This window comes from Diadema setosum, chromosome 12 (assembly GCF_964275005.1).
Source record: "Diadema setosum chromosome 12, eeDiaSeto1, whole genome shotgun sequence".
Classification (NCBI taxonomy): Eukaryota; Metazoa; Echinodermata; class Echinoidea; order Diadematoida; family Diadematidae; genus Diadema; species Diadema setosum.
This window is the reverse complement of record NC_092696.1, coordinates 35941016-35960183: the sequence shown is the minus strand read 5'-3', so window position 1 is coordinate 35960183 and position 19168 is coordinate 35941016. Positions and strand designations below refer to the sequence as shown.

The 19168-nt window shown below is 36.0% G+C and overlaps 2 protein-coding genes across 12 annotated transcripts in view; one reads left to right on the top strand and one right to left on the bottom strand.

Annotated features, from left to right (window-relative positions):
• Positions 1 to 19168, bottom strand: part of LOC140235920 (uncharacterized) — a 136605-nt gene that overhangs the window by 101959 nt on the left and 15478 nt on the right. The window lies entirely within an intron of this gene.
• LOC140235664 (uncharacterized) overlaps positions 17316 to 19168 on the top strand; it is a 107708-nt gene continuing 105855 nt past the window's right edge. For all 11 annotated transcript variants that reach the window (XM_072315684.1, XM_072315682.1, XM_072315678.1 and 8 more), the window contains exon 1: positions 17316 to 17448. The gene's annotated coding sequence lies outside the window, so the exon portion shown is untranslated. The remainder of the gene's footprint in view (positions 17449 to 19168) is intronic.

Below are 19168 nucleotides of genomic sequence, written 5' to 3'. Positions count from 1 at the left end.
TAATAACTCAACTATTAAATCAAATCGAATATCAAGAATCAAATATCAAATCTATGTAAAAACTCATCTGCTCATGTCAATAGTCTCATGCCTCAGTACGGGTAGCTGGGAATTAGTTATCATAACTTGATGTTTGAGAACAGTCCGAAACTGTACTTCTTAGCACGTAGAGACATTTCAGTGTGATGAAAGTTTTTTGAATATTTTGAATTGATAATGATGATGATATTGATGATAATAATAACAATAATGATATCATTATTATTATTATTACTATTATTATCATTATCACCATCGTCATCATCAATGTTGACAACCATTATTATCATTGTTTCCATGATAATAATAATAATAATAATGATAATACTATTATTATTATCATTATTATTATTATTTATTATTATTATTATTATTATTATTATTATTATCACCATCGTCATTATCAATGTTGACAACCATTATTATCATTGTTTCCATAATAATAATAATAATAATAATAATAATAATAATAATAATAACAATAATAATAATAATAAAATTATTATCATTATTATTATTATTACCAAAATTATTATTATTATTATTATTATTATTATTATTATCACCATCGTCATCATCAATGTTAAGAACCATTATAATCATTGTTTCCATCATTTTCATTATCAATACGATTCATCATGTTGTTATTGATTCCTGTAGAACTCTTTTGGTCACTAATATAATCATTGTTAATACGTCTGTTGAGAATGAGAAGGGCGTTAAAGGGATCGTATAGTTTTGGTTGAGACCTAATTTCAGGTTTCTAACATTTTTTGTTGAGATAATGAGAAACCTATTATGACATATGAACAAACATGTAATTCCATGAGGAATTCAACGTTTATTTGATGAAAATTGGTTTTGAAATTGATGAGATATCCAAAACAGAGCGATTCTAATAAGTGTGGGACCCACACTTTTTTACGACCACTTTGTTTTACTTTGTTTTTGGATGTTTCAGTCATGCCAAACCCGATTTTCATCAAATAAACTTTGAATTCCTCTTAAAATGGTATGCTCTGTACTATTTCCTAAGTGTTTTCTTGGTATCTCGCAAAAAGCTAAGAGCCCAATTCTCATTTTCACCAACACTGTACTATCCCTTTAAGTTGTCTTGAACACTAACGCCCTTATCATTCTCAACCGACGAATATGAATATCATTATCATCATCATAGCTAGGATCAACGGCGCCGTATAATCGACATTAATACTTTGTCTTCATCGTCTTTTGTCGTTAAAATAACACTGTCATAGTCATTTCTTTGTAAGGTATATCAGTAAGTCAGGAGAAGTATGATACATCCTAGCTATTTTAAGCCCGCCGTACACTATACAATCCGACCGGTCGTACGACCATGCCAGTTTCCAGTTGTATGACTGGGTGCTGCGACACAAATTGTCTCCCCCCCCCCCCCCCCCCCCCGTGCAGCCGGGAAACGTGCAAACACCGGGAAATGTGCAAACGCCGGGCTAAGTTAGTGCTTTGAAGGTATTAATGACTGAAATTTTATTTTGATTATAGCGGATCCAGGGGAGCCCCGGGGGGGGGGGGGGGGAGGGGTGACTCAGAGGAGGGGGATTGTCCACATTTTCAGCATCTTCTCGATAAATCTCACGCCAGATTATCACTAAACTTGGTAGGTAGCATCTTTATCAGTTTATGGTGATATGATCTTTATTTGTTTAAACGAGCCCTACCCCCCCCCCCCCCGCATCGCCAAACCAGAAAAGACAGAGGTAAGTTAGTGATGTGAGGACATCAAGAATGAAATTTCATGTTTGATTATGGCGGATCCAGGGGTGCCCAGATCGGGGGGGGGGGGGGAGGTGGGTGAAGGAGGGGGATTTTCCACATTTTCTGTATCTTCTTTAAAAACATCAAACTTGGCAGATAGCATGTTTATGCTGGTATAATCTTAATAGATAAAATGAGCCCCCCCCCCCCCCCGCCAAAGGAGGGGGAGGGGGTTGAAGCCTCAGAGTCCCTAAACTCTGGATTAACCGGAAAAGATAGAGGTAAGTTAGTGCTAATGAAGACATTAATGACTGAAATTTCATGTTTGATTATAATCCAGCTAGGGTGGGAGGGGGATTTTCCACAATTTCAGCATCTTCTTGAAAGTACAACGGATTTTCACAAAACTTCGCAGATTTTATGGCATTTTATGCATTTTATGGTGATATGATCTTAATTTGAGAAAATGAGCCCCCCCCCCACCTCCACACACACACACACACACACACACACACGCACATACACCGCTGAAGGGAGAGGGTGAAGCCTCAGAGTCCATAAACTGTGGAATTTTATCTTCTTCTGTCGAACAAAAAAAAAGATAGGGTTAAGTTAGTGCTATAATTATTATGAAGACATCAATGACTGAAATATTATGTTTGACTGTGGCGGATCGAGGGGTGTCCTTATCCCGGGGGGGGGGGGGGGTAGAGTGAGGGGAAGGAGGGGAATTTTCCACATTTTCTGCATCTGTTTGAGAAATCTTTGACGGATTTTCACCAAACGTGGGAGGTAGTATCTCTTGGGTAATGGAATCCCACTTTGTTCGAAGGGGCAACAAGACCAATTTGTGCCCTTTCCCCAACGTGGGGGCTAAGACGAGGGTAGCCACCACGTTATAAGCAGACGTGAAATTTCATCAAGGTAGGCCAACCTTCCAAAAATGTGATAAAATTGTGTTCTATTACTCTTAGTTGTGCATAACATTTCTTCAAATATGTATTCCTTTTGTCATGCATAGGATTTTCAAGAAATACCTGAAATTAGTTATTGTGTTTATGGTCTCCTTTTTATGTAGGTTTATTTGTTGCCATTGTATAATTTACATTATGATTGTTCTGATATACAACGTATACTTGCCATGTCGTAGTGTTAGTGTGTGAACTTACGTGGTACCTTGGTCTGCTGTCGGTGGTTTCAGTGACTGATCTGAATGTTCACTCAACTGATTATTATGATTTGGAATGTCACTTTACATCATTGGCGGTTGGCCTTTGTGCTGCTGAGTCCCAACTTATTTGTACCTTGCATAGGGCCCCACTCACAAGCCTTGCTTCTTTCGGGGTCCTAAAAAACCATGTAAATGTTTGTATCACCGATTTGTGTTATCTTGTTATTTATGTTTGGTTTTTGAGTAAAATTGACTTGAATTGAATTCTGAATTCCACCCGAATGACCCCACCCCCTCGTCTCGGACCCTTTCGAAAGGGCTGTGATGGGGGGGGGGGGGGAGGGGGGCTCCACCTCCTCCCATCTTTGGGGTTGGGGTGGTGCTCATTGGTAAATGTACTGAAGACAGAACAGTCGTAAGCCTACATGTACTCGTAATTTACGAAATGTAAACATTGTTTCAGTTTCATTAAGTTTTATTTCTCTACTTGCACATAACAGAAAATAAGTATGGTTGGCAGGACAAAATTTTGGTTTTCTAAAAAGAAAGAAAGAAAGAAAGAAATTTGTCAAGTGTGTAGAATGATAATGAAGGCTTGAAAAGGGTAGACATGCTAAGTATTCTAGCTGTAGGTCCTATAATTTTTTTTTTCTTTTTGCTCCGAAATGAGAAGAAGATGGAAGTTAGATGATTAAGCAAAGCATAATAGATTACACAGACAAAAAATAATGTGTTTAAGGTATAAAGAATAATACACTTAAAAGCACTACAAAAGAATAGAATCTTAAATCACCAACAGTGAGACAGTCTGGTTGTTTGGAGATATTTTAAAGACTTTGTTAAACTCATGTTTAAGGAAAGAACTCGGCGTCAAAGAGAATTATGTTCCAGATTTAGAGTATAATGCATGGAGAGCTTTGGGGTTCATTATCATGATTTTGGTTTACTTAGTTTAGTGGTGGGGTAATAGTTCCTTCAGAACATGAAAAGAAAAAGTATTCTGAACACAGGTTCTGAATATATTTTGTTTGGAGTTTCATTTCCATCAACATTATTCCAAGAGAACCGTTAGTGTGAAAGTGACAATCTTATAGAAACTTAAAGACTCAGCGATCTCAAACGTTTAGAATTGTTTTAGTATCTGCTACAGAATTTTGAGAGAGATACCATGATGAGCAACATGATATTTACTGCGAAGAATTACAGCACCGATAACAAGTCGTATGAAGAAAGTTCGGCTGCGACATGGTTGTCACATACAGTATGTCCCCAAAAAAAATTACAACGGGGCCCTCCGCAATGATATCTTTAAAAATAGTGAATCAATCTAAATACAAATTCAGGGTATGAAACTATAACTCATTGCCCACATCTTACAGAAAACCCCATTCGATTTGCTTCAGTGGTCAAAGAGAAATACGGAATTTTGTAGAGGATGTCGGGAATCTCTTCTGTCCAAGTTCTGTCTATTGTTCACACACAAGATCATCGAAATGCTAAACTCGGAAGAATCTGATTCATGACATGCTTTACAACAATCCACATTTCTCTGTGACCGCTTAACCAAATCGAATGGGGATTTCTGCAAAATAGAGCTAAAATGTTATATTTCAAGACCCTGAAGTAGCATTTGAAAAATTTAATCATATTGGGCATTATCAATGCGAAAATCTTATTGTAATTTTTTTGGGGACATACTGCAGTAAGTCGCCCCAAAAATTACAATCAGATTTTCGAATTGATAACACCTATTATGATCAACCTGTGTACGTGCTACTTCAGACTCTTAAGGTATAACATCTTAGCTCTATTTTGCAGAAAACCCCATTCAATTTGGTTAAGCGGTCACAGAGAAATGTGGATTGTTGTAAAGTATGTCATGAATCGGATTCTTCCGAGTTTAGCATTTCGATGATCTTGTGTGTGAACAATAGACAGAACTTGGACAGAAGAGATTCCCGATATCCTCTACAAAATTCCGTATTTGTCTTTGACCACTGAAGCAAATCGAACGGGGTTTTCTGTAAGATGTTGGCAATGAGTTATAGTCTCATACCCTGAATTTTTATTAAGATTCATTCACTATTTTTAAAGATATCATTGCGGAAGGCCGCGTTGTAATTTTTTTCGGGACATACTGTACATCACTTTTTACCAAAAGAGTATTTCAATTTTCACGGTTTATGTTTAAAAAGGTAAAAATCATTTATATCTGATGAGTTTTAAGTATAAGCGGCTGAATGTCTTGCTGTTGTGAAGAGTGTTACTAATTGAGTAAATTATGTAACAATGATGATCAAAATTATTTGGAAGATTATATCAGGTAATGTGATGTTTCTTTAAGAAAGGTGTGTGAATACTTTATAACATATTCCGAAAATATGTAATAGAGATCATAACTATAGCAGTTTACTAGAAAATGATCAGATACTTGTTTTAAAGGTTGGTTTATCTAAATTACAAGCTTAGGTATATGTAGCTCGAGGAGTTTAAATCAGAATTACTTTATTACTTTGGCAGCATGAAAGAGCACCTTTTAGAATATTTATTTTTTATGCCCGTTTTTTAAACTTGTTGCCTGTTGTAAGATATAAATATAATATATGGAATTGTAAGTAAGTGAAATCCCTATAGCAGGACAAAACAATTCTCAAAGTGGACTTGTATACATTGATGGCGGAAAGCTGCTGGGGAGGTACTTGCATTGGGATACCTGAAACTTCATTATAAATTAATGCCGTGTTTGTATCATATTCCGTAAATGAGCTACATAATCTATTTGTCATGACATGTCAAGGCGCTGTTGTTAGGTCACTTGCAAAGATACGAATACAAAGTGTGCAAAACATAATCTTTTATGGAAATAACATAGATTTTAATGTACATCTAATGTGAAATGGTGAAATCATGAAATATTTCGATGACGCCCATTATCCGTTTATCAGGGATTAAAGATGATGTTTCATGAGTTACGATAGTGTAGAATTTAATTTCAAATATTCAAGAGCAGAAAATATTTTAGCATGCGCTGCGTTCAAGCAGATGGTGTACCCTGTTTGGTTTAGTTTTATCCTACTCGTATTTCTCTGTTCATGCAACCGTAACGTGAAACAGGCCACACTTGGCAGTTTCCCTCTTTTCTTTTATCACAGTCGTACATAACCATCGTGTAGAATCTTGCAATTACTGTTGGCAATAAATTATCATAGTATTATCAGACCGACTGATCAAATCCTACGCTCTATTTCCTGTTTTTATATTCCTCTTTTAATTTTGGAGAGGGGAAAGAAGGGGCAGAAAATAATGCGACCAACCACGGAGAATTCGCCATGCGTAGTTCTTCGAGCTAATACTGATTTGATTTTTTGTGGCTTGACGCACTAATTTTCCCTCTCTGCTATTGTTGATAACTGACAGCCTCCACGATCTATTATTCATCGAAAATTGAGTAATTGCATTTTTGCGTTATCGATTAACTTAAAAGATCACAGAAAAATTAGAACAGGCAGGAGAGAAGGGGGGGGGGTTAGTGGTTGTAGATTCTTGGTTCCGAGAGAGACTTTTCATGTAGAACACGTGGTTCTCCTTATCCCTATTTCTATCTTTACACGAACCTGGGCTGACTTGATAATCTAGTCCTGGTCATCATCCGTGCTTTCACTTAGCAACGAATCACTGTCTAATTCGATATCATATTCGCAAGCAGATATTTCACGCAATCATGACTCATCAGCTAGCCCATGAATTTTGAGTATAAGCGGCTGAATGTAAGGCTAAAATGATAAGATGAATAGCTGCTGCAACGGATAGCATTCGTGAACTTTATTACTGAAAATAATTTTTGAAATTGATGTTGAGCATCAACAGCTTTTATCTTAACTACATGTACATTACGTATTATGTATCAACATCTCTTCACTGGTTTTATTAGTAAGTGATGTTGTTGATGATTGTTGTTCGTTTGTTGCTTTATTTTTTTCCTCTGCTAATATGGTTGGATAGCCCATTCCTATCATTAATTTGTAATCTTATTATCATTATTACATAAAAGAAAGAGGGAGTGTGATGTGTATGAGAGAGTTAGTTCACTGGCCGTTTCAAAAATTTAATCTATTTTGGCACTCTAATCCATTACGTCTTTCATACCTTTATTGCAGAATATCATCCATTTATGTCGGCATTTGTGCTAATTATATTGACTTCGCCATCCAGGCGTCTCGTATCCAACCCACTGCCCGTGACTATCATTTTGACTGGCTGGCACTGGTCGCTGTAAGAAAGAAATTCACCACGGAAAAAAAAAAACAGAGATAGATAAAAAGCGATAAATAAAAAGAGTGTTCATTAAAGTGACGAACGACTGTTGAAATTACCCAAGAAGCGCCGTCGGATGGCGCATTTCTGTAATTTGTTAAACCTAAATGACGACAGTATTTTGCTGCTAAACAAGCTCCTAATAGCACTTGGATCGTTAAAAGCCAACCAAACGATTAAAAGGATGGTAAATTTGCCGTCACTGTAGTTGGACGTAAACAATCGTAACCCTGTGCAATGATGGTTGTAACTAGGTTTTTGCAGGAGAATTACATTGCTTGGTGATTTATCCAAACCTGTACAATCATGATTTTTTTAATAAGTAACAACATGATTATCCCGGCTGACACTGACTGTGATGTTTAGACGATCACACTTTGTTGCATCGTGTTAATTTTTCCTTTTGTAGTTTAGAAACAAATGGCAGACGAGACAACCAAGGTAGGTATGAAATATATCGTCAAACAAAGCCAAAATCTTCCTATCAAGCTGGGTCTATAAGTGGAAAGTTTGATACAATCAGGTACAGACGAATGTGTTCACAATAAGCGATAATTGAAGGACAATGTCAGATTTGTGTTTTTTACTTGCTTGTCTGAGTGTTCTTGATTATGAAATGTACAAAGAAGCAAACAAGGAGGGTATTCGATATCTATCTCTCTCTTCTCTCTCTCTCTCTTCGCATTTCTAAACTGAAATAATTCTCTTTTATGAAAACGAGCACAGAAATGTATTTTTGTTACATGATTTTGAATTATATGAAAACATGATCATCAGAATGCAAGAGAGGATCAGATTTTAACACATTCGGAGATTGTTGTAATAACGTCAAAATTATCGCTCAGAAAGCTAAATCGCTTCTTTTATGTCATACATTTGATTATACCTAATCAAAATTAGTCAAAATTTCTTAGTCCTTATACTGAGCCTATTTCTGCTGAAATCAAGCAAACAGTTCATTGAAAGTTTATTGTATTTATGTCATACCTCCTCTGATGGTACGTGTATTGTCGATTGCACGATACTATATATGGCTTTATTGCAGCCAAGTCACCCGTGCGACAGATCGTGTGGCTTTACATGTATTTCACATTGTTACGAATTGGTTGACCAAACTGAAATGTCCTATGTTGTTGTATTCTTTAGAAACTCTGGGGGTGATTCCAACCAATGTTATATCATCTTGTCATCTTTCTCAGGTATGCCGGTTACAAAATGTTAGCGAATGTATGTAATGGAATCGAAGATATCGAAACTCTTAATGCTGATATGCCTGATCTTGATTTTATTCATGATAACCATGATATTTTTCCTCACCAGAAACCAAGAACATCCAGTTATATATTACCGCAACATGTAGCAAAGCTGAAGTGTTTTAAAACGGAGTATTATACTTTTTCAGTTTTGCACCATAACATAAGGAGTTTGATTAAAAACATTGATCAATTAAACTTTTTTCTTGATACTTTGAATGTAAAACTCTCAGTATTGGGGTTGTGTGAAACCTGGATGACCGAAAATTTTACTTCTCTAGTACAATTCGACGGTTATACACTGGTCACAAATAATAGAGTTTGTAAAAGGGGTGGAGGTGTGGCATTTTATGTGAAGAATGATTTAAAATTTGAAATGGTAACCCAGTTGAATTATATGTCGGATTCAATTGAAAGTATTTTTATTGATATAAGTATGCCAGACGGTAAGAATGTGTTAATAGGAGAAATTTATAAGCCACCGAACTGTAATCATTCTGATTTTATGTCAATCCTTGAATTTATTTTAGATTCGCCCTATCTCCGCAACAAACACAGTTATATAATGGGCGACTTTAATTTAGACTTACTCGATTATGAAAAGCCACAAACACGTGATTTTCTAAATACTATGGTATCATCCTTTTTCACTCCTTGTATCACCAAGCCAACAAGATTATGTGGAGCTTCCGCAACACTGATTGATAATGTATTCTCAAACAATCACACTTATGGTGATCAATGTAATGTTGTAACAGACATATCAGATCATTTTCCCGTTATAGTTTCTACCAATCCTGTTATACCTGAATCACAGAAACAAAAGATGTGTAATAATTCATCGCAAACAAGAATATTTTCTGATTATAATATTCAGCTGTTTAAACATAGTTTATCCTCAATGGAATGGAATGAAGTTTTTGATTCCATTGACCCGAATGATGCGTATGATAGATTTATGAACACTTTGTTACCCTTATTTCACTCACATTTTCCATTGAGAAATCAAAGAGGAAATTATAAAACAGTTCCACGATCACCTTGGATAACTAAAGCTTTACTTAGATCCATAAACAAGGAAAATACTCTGTTTTACAGATATAAATCACATAACACAGCTTTGAATAAATCAAAGTACATCAAGTATCGAAATACCCTTACATCCCTGTTACGTAAAGCGAAAAAGGATTATTTTTGTTCTTTGTTTGAACAGCATAAGTCAGATGTAAAATCTACTTGGTGTATAATTAATAATGTAATTCATAAACATGAAAATAAAAGTGTAATTGATAAGATTGTCTATGAAGGCAATAATATAACAGATGATAGAGAAATTGCGGAAGCATTTAATTCTTTTTTTGTTAACATTGGTCCAAATTTGGCACGCAACATTTCGTCTGCACACAGACCTTTCCACTCATACCTACTAAATTCCGATCCTCAGTCTTTATTTTTTCTCCCTGTATTTGAAGCAGAGGTCTTAGATATTATCAATTCTCTTTCCCCCAAGAAGAGTGCAGGTCACGATGGATTTTCTAATCATCTCTTAAAATGTATTATAAATGAAATTCTTTCACCATTAGTCCACATTTTGAATTTGTCTTTACTTACTGGCTTTGTGCCCGCTCAAATGAAAATTGCCAAAGTTTTACCAGTCTATAAGAAGGTCTGGGTAGAGAGGATGAGTTGGGAAATTATCGACCAAGATCATTACTGTCTTCTTTTTCTAAAATACTTGAGAAGGTGGTTTATAATCGTTTACTTAAATTCTTAAATGAATGTGATATTTTAGCTGATAATCAATTCGGATTCCGGAAAAAACATGCAACCACTCATGCTATATTATTATTTGTAGAGAAAGTTGCGAAAGCTATAGACTCAAAGTCGCATACAGTCGGCTTGTTTCTGGACTACTCCAAGGCCTTTGACACAATAGACCACGAAATACTTTTGTACAAATTAAATCATTACGGCATTCGTGGAAAGGCCTTGGAGTGGTTCAGAAGTTATCTTACCGAAAGAACTCAGTTTGTTACTGTGAATAACCACGACTCAGAAATAGGTTCGATTTGCTGTGGCGTTCCACAGGGCTCCCTCTTAGGTCCTCTTTTATTTATTCTTTATATTAATGACTTCCGCAACTCATCCTCTCTGCTGTCTTTTCTTCTGTTTGCGGATGACACAAGTCTTTTTTTATTCTCACTCAGATCCTTATGTGTTGCTTGATTCTGTGAATAACGAACTGCAACTGGTATTTGAATGGATACAGGCGAATAAATTATCGCTCAACATAAACAAGACTAATTATATGGTTTTTAGTAATACAATAAAGTTTCTTCCAGGTTCAGTATTAGTGAATGGTTTGCAGTTAAATCAAATAGATTCAACAAAATTTTTAGGTATTTATATTGATAGTAATCTTTCTTGGAAGGTTCATGTTGATTATTTATGTAAGTTGTTGTGTAAAAACGTTGGAGTTATTCACAAATTGAAGTACCTCTTCCCCAAGCCAATATTGCATTCCCTCTATTCAACTCTATTATTACCTTACTTAAATTACGGAATATTGGCCTGGGGTAATTGCTCTAAGACTAAAATCGATTCGTTATTTTTTATTCAGAAAAAGGCCTTGCGGATTATAAATCGTGCACATTTTTTGGATCATACAGATGAATTGTTTGTTTCCAGTAAATTACTAAAAGTTTCTGATTTGTATTTGTATCACGTTGGAATTTTTATGTATAAGTTGAGCATTGGCGATCTTCCTAGTTTATTTTCCTCAATGTTTGTTAAAAAACAGTGAAATTCATAATTACCCTACAAGACAAACTGGATCATATCACTTTTCTCCCGTTCGTACAGTTCTAGCCCTTAAGACAATTACTTCTACCGGTCCTTCTTTCTGGAATGAGTTAGATTCTGTTCGGCTGCAATCAAGTTCTCTAAGTTCCTTTAAGCAAAATCTAAAAGCCAATTTTTTACAATCTTGTGCATAGTTACTTGCTGTGACCATTTTGATGTATCTGTTCTTATTCTCAATGATGCCTCGCACGGGTGTCTTCATTTGACTTCATTTGACCACATTTCTTTGACCAATAGTGCAATTTTATGGAGCATTGAATCCCTGAGTTTTACCTTGACCATCATAAACTATTTTGTACATTGTGTAGAATTTATTATTATCTCGACATACCGATTTTCGCTTGTGTTTCGTCATCTTTCGTAATTTAGCATGTTGTACTAAACGCTTATATTGTTTCTTTGGAACCTACATCCTACAAGCATTGCTTTTTAGTAGGTTCCTCATATTTACACATCATTTTATTACATGTCCTTATACATTTGTGAAATTATGTCTAAAATTGAATGTTGTGTTATACATATTTTACTCTGAAATCAAATGGAATATGAAGCCTGAATATGGAATGTGGAATATGGAACTTGAATAAAAAAAAATAAAAAAAAAAGCATACCATTCAATTATTCATTGATTTATTCAAGCAATTATTTGTGTAGAAGAAAAATAAAAACATAACTGTATCTTTTGCAATTCCTATAAGGTTTTTTGTCTTTCTACAGAATCTTACCCAAAAAAAAAGCAAACAAACATGTATTATGGATTGCATCACAAACTTTCAAGGGTTTTAGTGTGCAGAGGAGGTACATGGGGGAGGGGGCATTTCATGAAGCATTTTGTCCGACAAAGTTGTCGGACAAATTTGCTCTCAGCCAATCAGATACAAGGATTTTAGTAGTTACAACAGTTTGTCAGGAAAATATCCGACCAAAAAGCTTCATGGAATGTCCCCCCCCCCCCCCCATCATGGAGCTACATGATGCAGGTGCACCAATAATATCGATTATAGTCACTTTCTTCACTTCCATCAGAAATCAGGTCATGGCCCTGGCGTATCACGTGAATGGAACATATTGCCTTTGAGCGGTTGTGTTGGGAGTAGTCTTGCGTTGTTTTCATTTTGGTTTAGTTTTCTCCTGCATTAAATTTTCATCGAGTGGTCAACATTGTACTGCAGGAGCTGCTATATACGATCAGAGACATGACGGCTTCGTCAAGAGAGGGCGCCAACATGGTTCTTGATCATCCTTTTTTTTTTTTAAATAATGTGGGAAATGTATTCTTTGTAGTGACTTGTCATCTCATAAAGTCACTCCTCATAAATCGTCACAATGAGCAGCTGAGGCATGTACTGAGAGAGTTTGAGAAAGAGACATAAAAGAAAAGAAAAAGAGAGAGAAGGAGGAAATTTGAGGAACATTGAGAAATAAAAATAGAGAAACAGAGTAAAGCTACGCCATTTCTTTTAAAATCAAAGAAAGGGAACGTGCTCTGTTCGTATTTTTTCTTCTGTTATAAATAACAATGTATATATCATTTTCCAACAAAGCATCAATTCAAGGTACAACATTCCCGAAGACATTATTTTCGGTGAAATGAAGAGCATGAAAATCATATTTCATACAGTTTTTATGTCAGTTCGAAATGCCAAAAATGAACAACAAAGGCACTTCACATAACTTATTCTCTTATACAATTTTAAAAATCAAATATATTTTGGTCTCAATAGACCTGGACTCGACAACAATGACATAAGTCAAGTAGAGCACAACAATAATTAAGAAATTAAAAAAGTCGATATCCATTGAAAACTCTTATCACAATGTGACCTCAGTTATTAAAATTATATATATTTCATGTATAAAGTAAAACTACTTTTTTAAGGCAAACTGAACCTTAAAGGGAAGATAAACCCCAGAGCAATGTGGATTGAGTGAAAGCAGCAACATTAGTAGAACACATAAGTCAAAGTTTGAAGGAAATCGGACAATCGATGCAAAAATTATGAATTTTTAAAGTTTTGGTGTTGGAACCGCTGGATGAGGAGACTACTAGAGGTTATGACGTATGAGTGGACAACAATACCAAGAAAATATAAAGAAAATACTATAAAAATCTATTTTTCATGAAAATTACAACTTCCATCAACTTGATATTGACATACGTTAAGGGTAGCAATTATTCCCCCTGCTTTCTGAAAGTGGTTGGTCCATTGCTCTTTCATAATTCTACAAAAGTTAATTTTTGTTGAATTTCCTTTATATTTTCTTTGTATTGTTGTCCACTCATACAAAATCAGCCAAAATAAACATCAGACATTCCTTGTATCATCAACCATAATAAAGAAATTCCACCTATAAAATTATGCTCACGTTGAAGGTCGACGTTGTACCAGGGAGGTGTTACAGAGATGGAGTGGCAACTCTTCGTAATTCATGCAAACACATGTTTGGGTTCAAGGCGTTACAATGGGATGTCTAGCATTCCCATTACGCTTTGAAGTCATGCTCGGCACCGCTCTAGTTGCAAGACGAAGTTCGGAGACGAAGAACGCATTTCACCTTTCGTTGAATTACAAGCTTTATTTCACCGCAAAATTTTAAATGAAATACTCGAATTGATTTAGAATAGTTTAGGAAAGAATTCAATAATATTAACATGCATTTCTAGTTTCTTCGTAATTCGCAAATCGAAAGGAAATGAAAATTAGAACCTCTTAAAAACCTAATTTTTTTCTATAATGCGCACATTTCCGCATGTTAATTTTCTATCTGTTAATAAGGGGATATTTTGATCTTTCAAATAAAGTACTCCTTTAAAGCGTGTTCCAGCGTGTTTTTAAACTATTTGCTGTTAAAATTGTGAGTTTTACACTGCATTTTGATTCGCTGCTCCAATTCAAGGTACACAAATTCATTGTTGCCATCACATTGAAAGAGAGAGCGAATTGGAGTAGGAGCAAATATTTCAAGATGTGAGAGCGCCAGTCCCGATTATTGATGCTCTCTTTTGTCAAAGCACATGGGTAACACCTGTAGTTGAACGCATAACTTCTCGGCGGTGCCGCGCATGACTTCAAAGGAGAGCTTTAGTTGCCTCTCCTTCTCTAGCACCTCCCTGGTTGTACTCGGTATATTGTATCGAGACAAATCAGACGCACCGAATGGTAGATGTTCCCTCAGATAAGCTAGGACATAGAATAAGTAAGTTGAAGCAGTTCATGTGCTTGCAGTTATTATAGATGCTTTCTGTCAAGAACATAATTATGCAACACACTGCGGAACGGAGTATCCCATTGGTTTTAGAAGAACTTAACGAATATCATGTGTATAGGTCGCTTATTCATTTCCGCCCGCCCCAAAAGTGTCGTCACTGTCGAAACAACAACGAAGTGATGTAATGCAAGTTTATGTGTTTGCTAAAGGGAGACCCGTGACTTATTTATCATGATTATGTTATCGAAAGAAATGACGTATATATGTACCGGTCAAATATTTTAGATGTCTGCCCTCCTCTCAGCAATGAAGAATACAGTCTGGCGTGAACACATTTACTACTTGAATAAAGCAGGGAGGTGCTAGAGAAGGAGAGGCAACTAAAGCTCTCCTTTGAAGTCATGCGCAGCACCGCCGAGAAGTTATGCGTTCAACTACAGGTGTTACCCATGTGCTTTGACAAAAGAGAGCATCAATAATCGGGACTAGCGCTCTCACATCTTGAAATATTTGCTCCTACTCCAATTCGCTCTCTCTTTCAATGTGATGGCAACAATGAATTTGTGTACCTTGAATTGGAGCAGCGAATCAAAATGCAGTGTAAAACTCACAATTTTAACAGCAAATAGTTTAAAAACACGCTGGAACACGCTTTAAAGGAGTACTTTATTTGAAAGATCAAAATATCCCCTTATTAACAGATAGAAAATTAACATGCGGAAATGTGCGCATTATAGAAAAAAGTAGGTTTTTAAGAGGGCCTAATTTTCATTTCCTTTCGATTTGCGAATTACGAAGAAACTAGAAATGCATGTTAATATTATTGAATTCTTTCCTAAACTATTCTAAATCAATTCGAGTGTTTCATTTAAAATTTTGCGGTGAAATAAAGCTTGTAATTCAACGAAAGGTGAAATGCGTTCTTCGTCTCCGAACTTCGTCTTGCAACTAGAGCGGTGCCGAGCATGACTTCAAAGCGTAATGGGAATGCTAGACATCCCATTGTAACGCCTTGAACCCAAACATGTGTTTGCATGAATTACGAAGAGTTGCCACTCCATCTCTGTAACACCTCCCTGAATAAAGTAAAATTACGCTGAGTCAGGGCATCGCTTGATGAAAGTTACTTAGTATCAGCCCTGACAAGTTTACAGTCTCGTCTCTGGCAATTTCAGTAAAATCCTTATTTTTATTGTCTGAGAAGCTCTGGTCACTGACTGTTACTATGGTGATTGTCAGAGACTGACTTATTTGTTCGGACTGACACAACGGTGCCAAGGTCCGCAGCGGCTGCAGAGTGCAACCGAGGGAAGAACACATTTAGGTGTGCGCCATCTATTGGTGGTATCGCAACAATAGTAATTGATCCAATAAAGTGATTCAAATGCGCGTTTGAACAGTAAATTTTATGTACATGAATTTCAGTTGCTGTAGTTACACTTCGAATAGTCGAATAAATTCTAACACATACATATAACATGAGATAAAAAAAAACAAATGACAGATCGAACGAAAAGAAATTAAGCAAGCTGAAATCGAATTTTTAAATGTATTTTTTCTAATAAACACTTATTGCCGCAAAACCAAACATCGTGTAAAGTATCCATTTTTTCATTTACTCGCAATGATAATGTAATCAACTTGAACTCAAATTAAATTGTAGAGACCAGTATTTATAAGGATTGTTTGACGCCGACTATGTTTCCAAATAAAAGGACATAAAGAAAGGCGGAGTTTAAATTATTGTAACAAAGCGAACATTATGTCAACACTCTTTAACTTCCAAGTGACAAGAAATATGAATATCATTCTTAAAGGAGGGAAGATAACCAGCTTAAAGGGTAGAAGGAGAGTAAAAGACAGAATTTCATTTAATCTGCATAAAGGCAAGTTTCTTGAGGTACATTTTCATTTATTACCGGAATTTTGGTAAGAAAAAGAAAAAGAAAAAATATTTCGTATTTACTCAACACCATTATTATACCCCTATATATTCATTTTTCACTCAGAAGCCAGCTACGCAAAGCTTTTGATCATGTTATCAATAACATTCAGCACTTCCGTTTTGCTGAGTTAACGATTGGACATAAGAAGCTCACATTTTTTTTTCAGTTCCTTGTCAAAAAGAAATAAGAATGTGCTTCATATTGTGGAGACAGGAGTAAGTGATTCATCAGTATTAACTGCAATCAATTATTGATCTTTAGACACTTTTGATCGCGATGTTTTACGATATGAAAAAAAGGGCATCGTTATCCCGAAGAACTCATGAAAACAAACAATATATATATATATATATATATATATATATATATATATATATATATATATATATGTCAAGTTACAGGTTATTGATAAAATTTTGTTATGCTTCACTATAGCTTCACTAAATGTTTCAAGAGATCATCTTCATCAAATGTAGCAACGACGAATGAGGCTATAACTGTAAATACCATAAACTGATATTTCAGCATAAAAGAGGTGTTTTCAGTTTTGTATGTTCAGTTTGTAATCTGCATGTAGCACTTCTGGCTGCAGCTGCTTGGACGACGGGGTGGGCGTGGCTACCTGGTTTTTGGAGGGAGTAAGGACAACGCTCAGAAGAGCGCCGTGATTGCAAACTAATCTGTCCAATGGTGGGCTGGTTCCGCTACCACGTGACTAAAGTTCTTGGTAGAGTTTGTGTTACTTGCGTTGGACAGATGCCCTGCAACTCGACCCTTGCGGAAAGTGTGTAGCGCATCAACCCAACCTTCAGTCCCTCCTAAGCTAGCTCTGTACGCTTGCCAACCCAGACCGAGGTACGAAGTGTATTTCTGGGCCCGACGATCGGAGCGTATCTTCTCTGCTTTAATTTTTTAGGTGAGTGATTTATACCGTGTGATATTCGCGTTTCCTTGCGTCGTTAGCTTAGCATGGAATACGATTGTTTTACTCGAGTGCATTGAATCTTGTAACTTTTGGAGACCCTCAATCAGAGAATGTGTATCATTTTACTCCCGGGTACGTCCGCGATGCGATGCCTGGTCGGAAAGGCGACCCCGCACGGATGCGACGGCGGCGGTTGCCTCGCCGCTGTTGTGGAATGTGTGGGTAAATGTTATTGGTATGCTACGTATGTCGGCAGGTCCATATGCGGGCTATTTAGATGCGAATAACGTGTTTTGGCAGCTCGCATCGATGGTCAGCGAGCGAATAACAATAGCCTAACGGTACCGTCGCCGCCCAAGCGAAAAATCGTCCACAATAGACTGTAGACAACGAAGAAAGGTGCCACTTTGCTTCTAGTTGCAAGTAGATGAAGTATTCCCTTTGATTTTCAAGGTCTATTTGCATCTAGCTGTCGTATGTTGCAGATTGGAACGTACTCGACTACTGGCTGTGCTGTGATGGGGTGCATTGCATGTGGGAGGGTCTATTACATAATTCGACACTGTTGTGGTTGTGATACCTTGAGCCCTTTTCTTCAAGAGTTCCTCTTCCAAAGACACATTGTTATTATTAACCAATACAGATTTAAAAAAAAAACAACAACAAGAAACAAATTTGTAGATTTTTCTGACTATAAAGAATGGTCTACCAACATTTTAGATGTTGATGGGATGTGATATGCACCCCACCCAATCAAGCTTACTAGTAATACTAAGGGTAGCGTCCATGTGCTTTTTTATCTCCTGCATTTTACTTCTCCAATATAGACTTTACTGGAAATACAGTGTATATTGTGCCTTTTCATGAAGACTCTCCACACTTTCTTGTAGTGTATGACAGTACTAAGTGATAGGCAAATTCTGTCACATTTTAGTTCTAGATTGTTGTTTCAAGTTGACATTCACTAAATATTTCATTTGCCACTATAATAGCTGGATATGAAAGACCGGAAACGATACCATGTCAAAAGAAAAAAAAAATCATGAAATATATTTAATGTTAAACTAGTCCATTTTGTGTAGATCCCTAGGTGTTTGTGGACATAGATAACCTGTACGCAGTCAGTGCTCACACAAAATACATAGACACACACACACGCACACACCAAACTATCCCTCAAATTTAGTGTTATTCACTATCTGTTTAATGTCTATGCAGTGTATGCATCTATAGGCCTATATAATTATCTCTGTCTCACAAGACATCCATAGGCATATATAATTATATAGGGGCCTACATTCATAATGGATAAATGCAACTGTGTTAGAACATAGTCATGTATGAAGAGTTTGTTTACAAAAACCGATAAGTCCATTTTTGAAGATTTTGAAGTACGGTCTCTGTCATAAAGTACAAAATAATACTTTTAAATGATATATTGGTCAATACATATAAAGGTACATTTTTGAAGTTATGATCAAAAGAAGCAAAATTTTTTTTTATTATTCTCTTTATTTTTCTTGACCTTTAATCGCAAATATCTCCATTTGACAAATATGGACATCAGTTTTTGCAAACAAACTCTTCGTATATACCATATAGGCATGTGCATAATATTCATGTTTTTGGAGTATTCGGTTATAATAAGGAATGAAATAATTACTGTAATATGACTTCTTTTAAATATGATGTCCTCAATATCCTTTCCAAT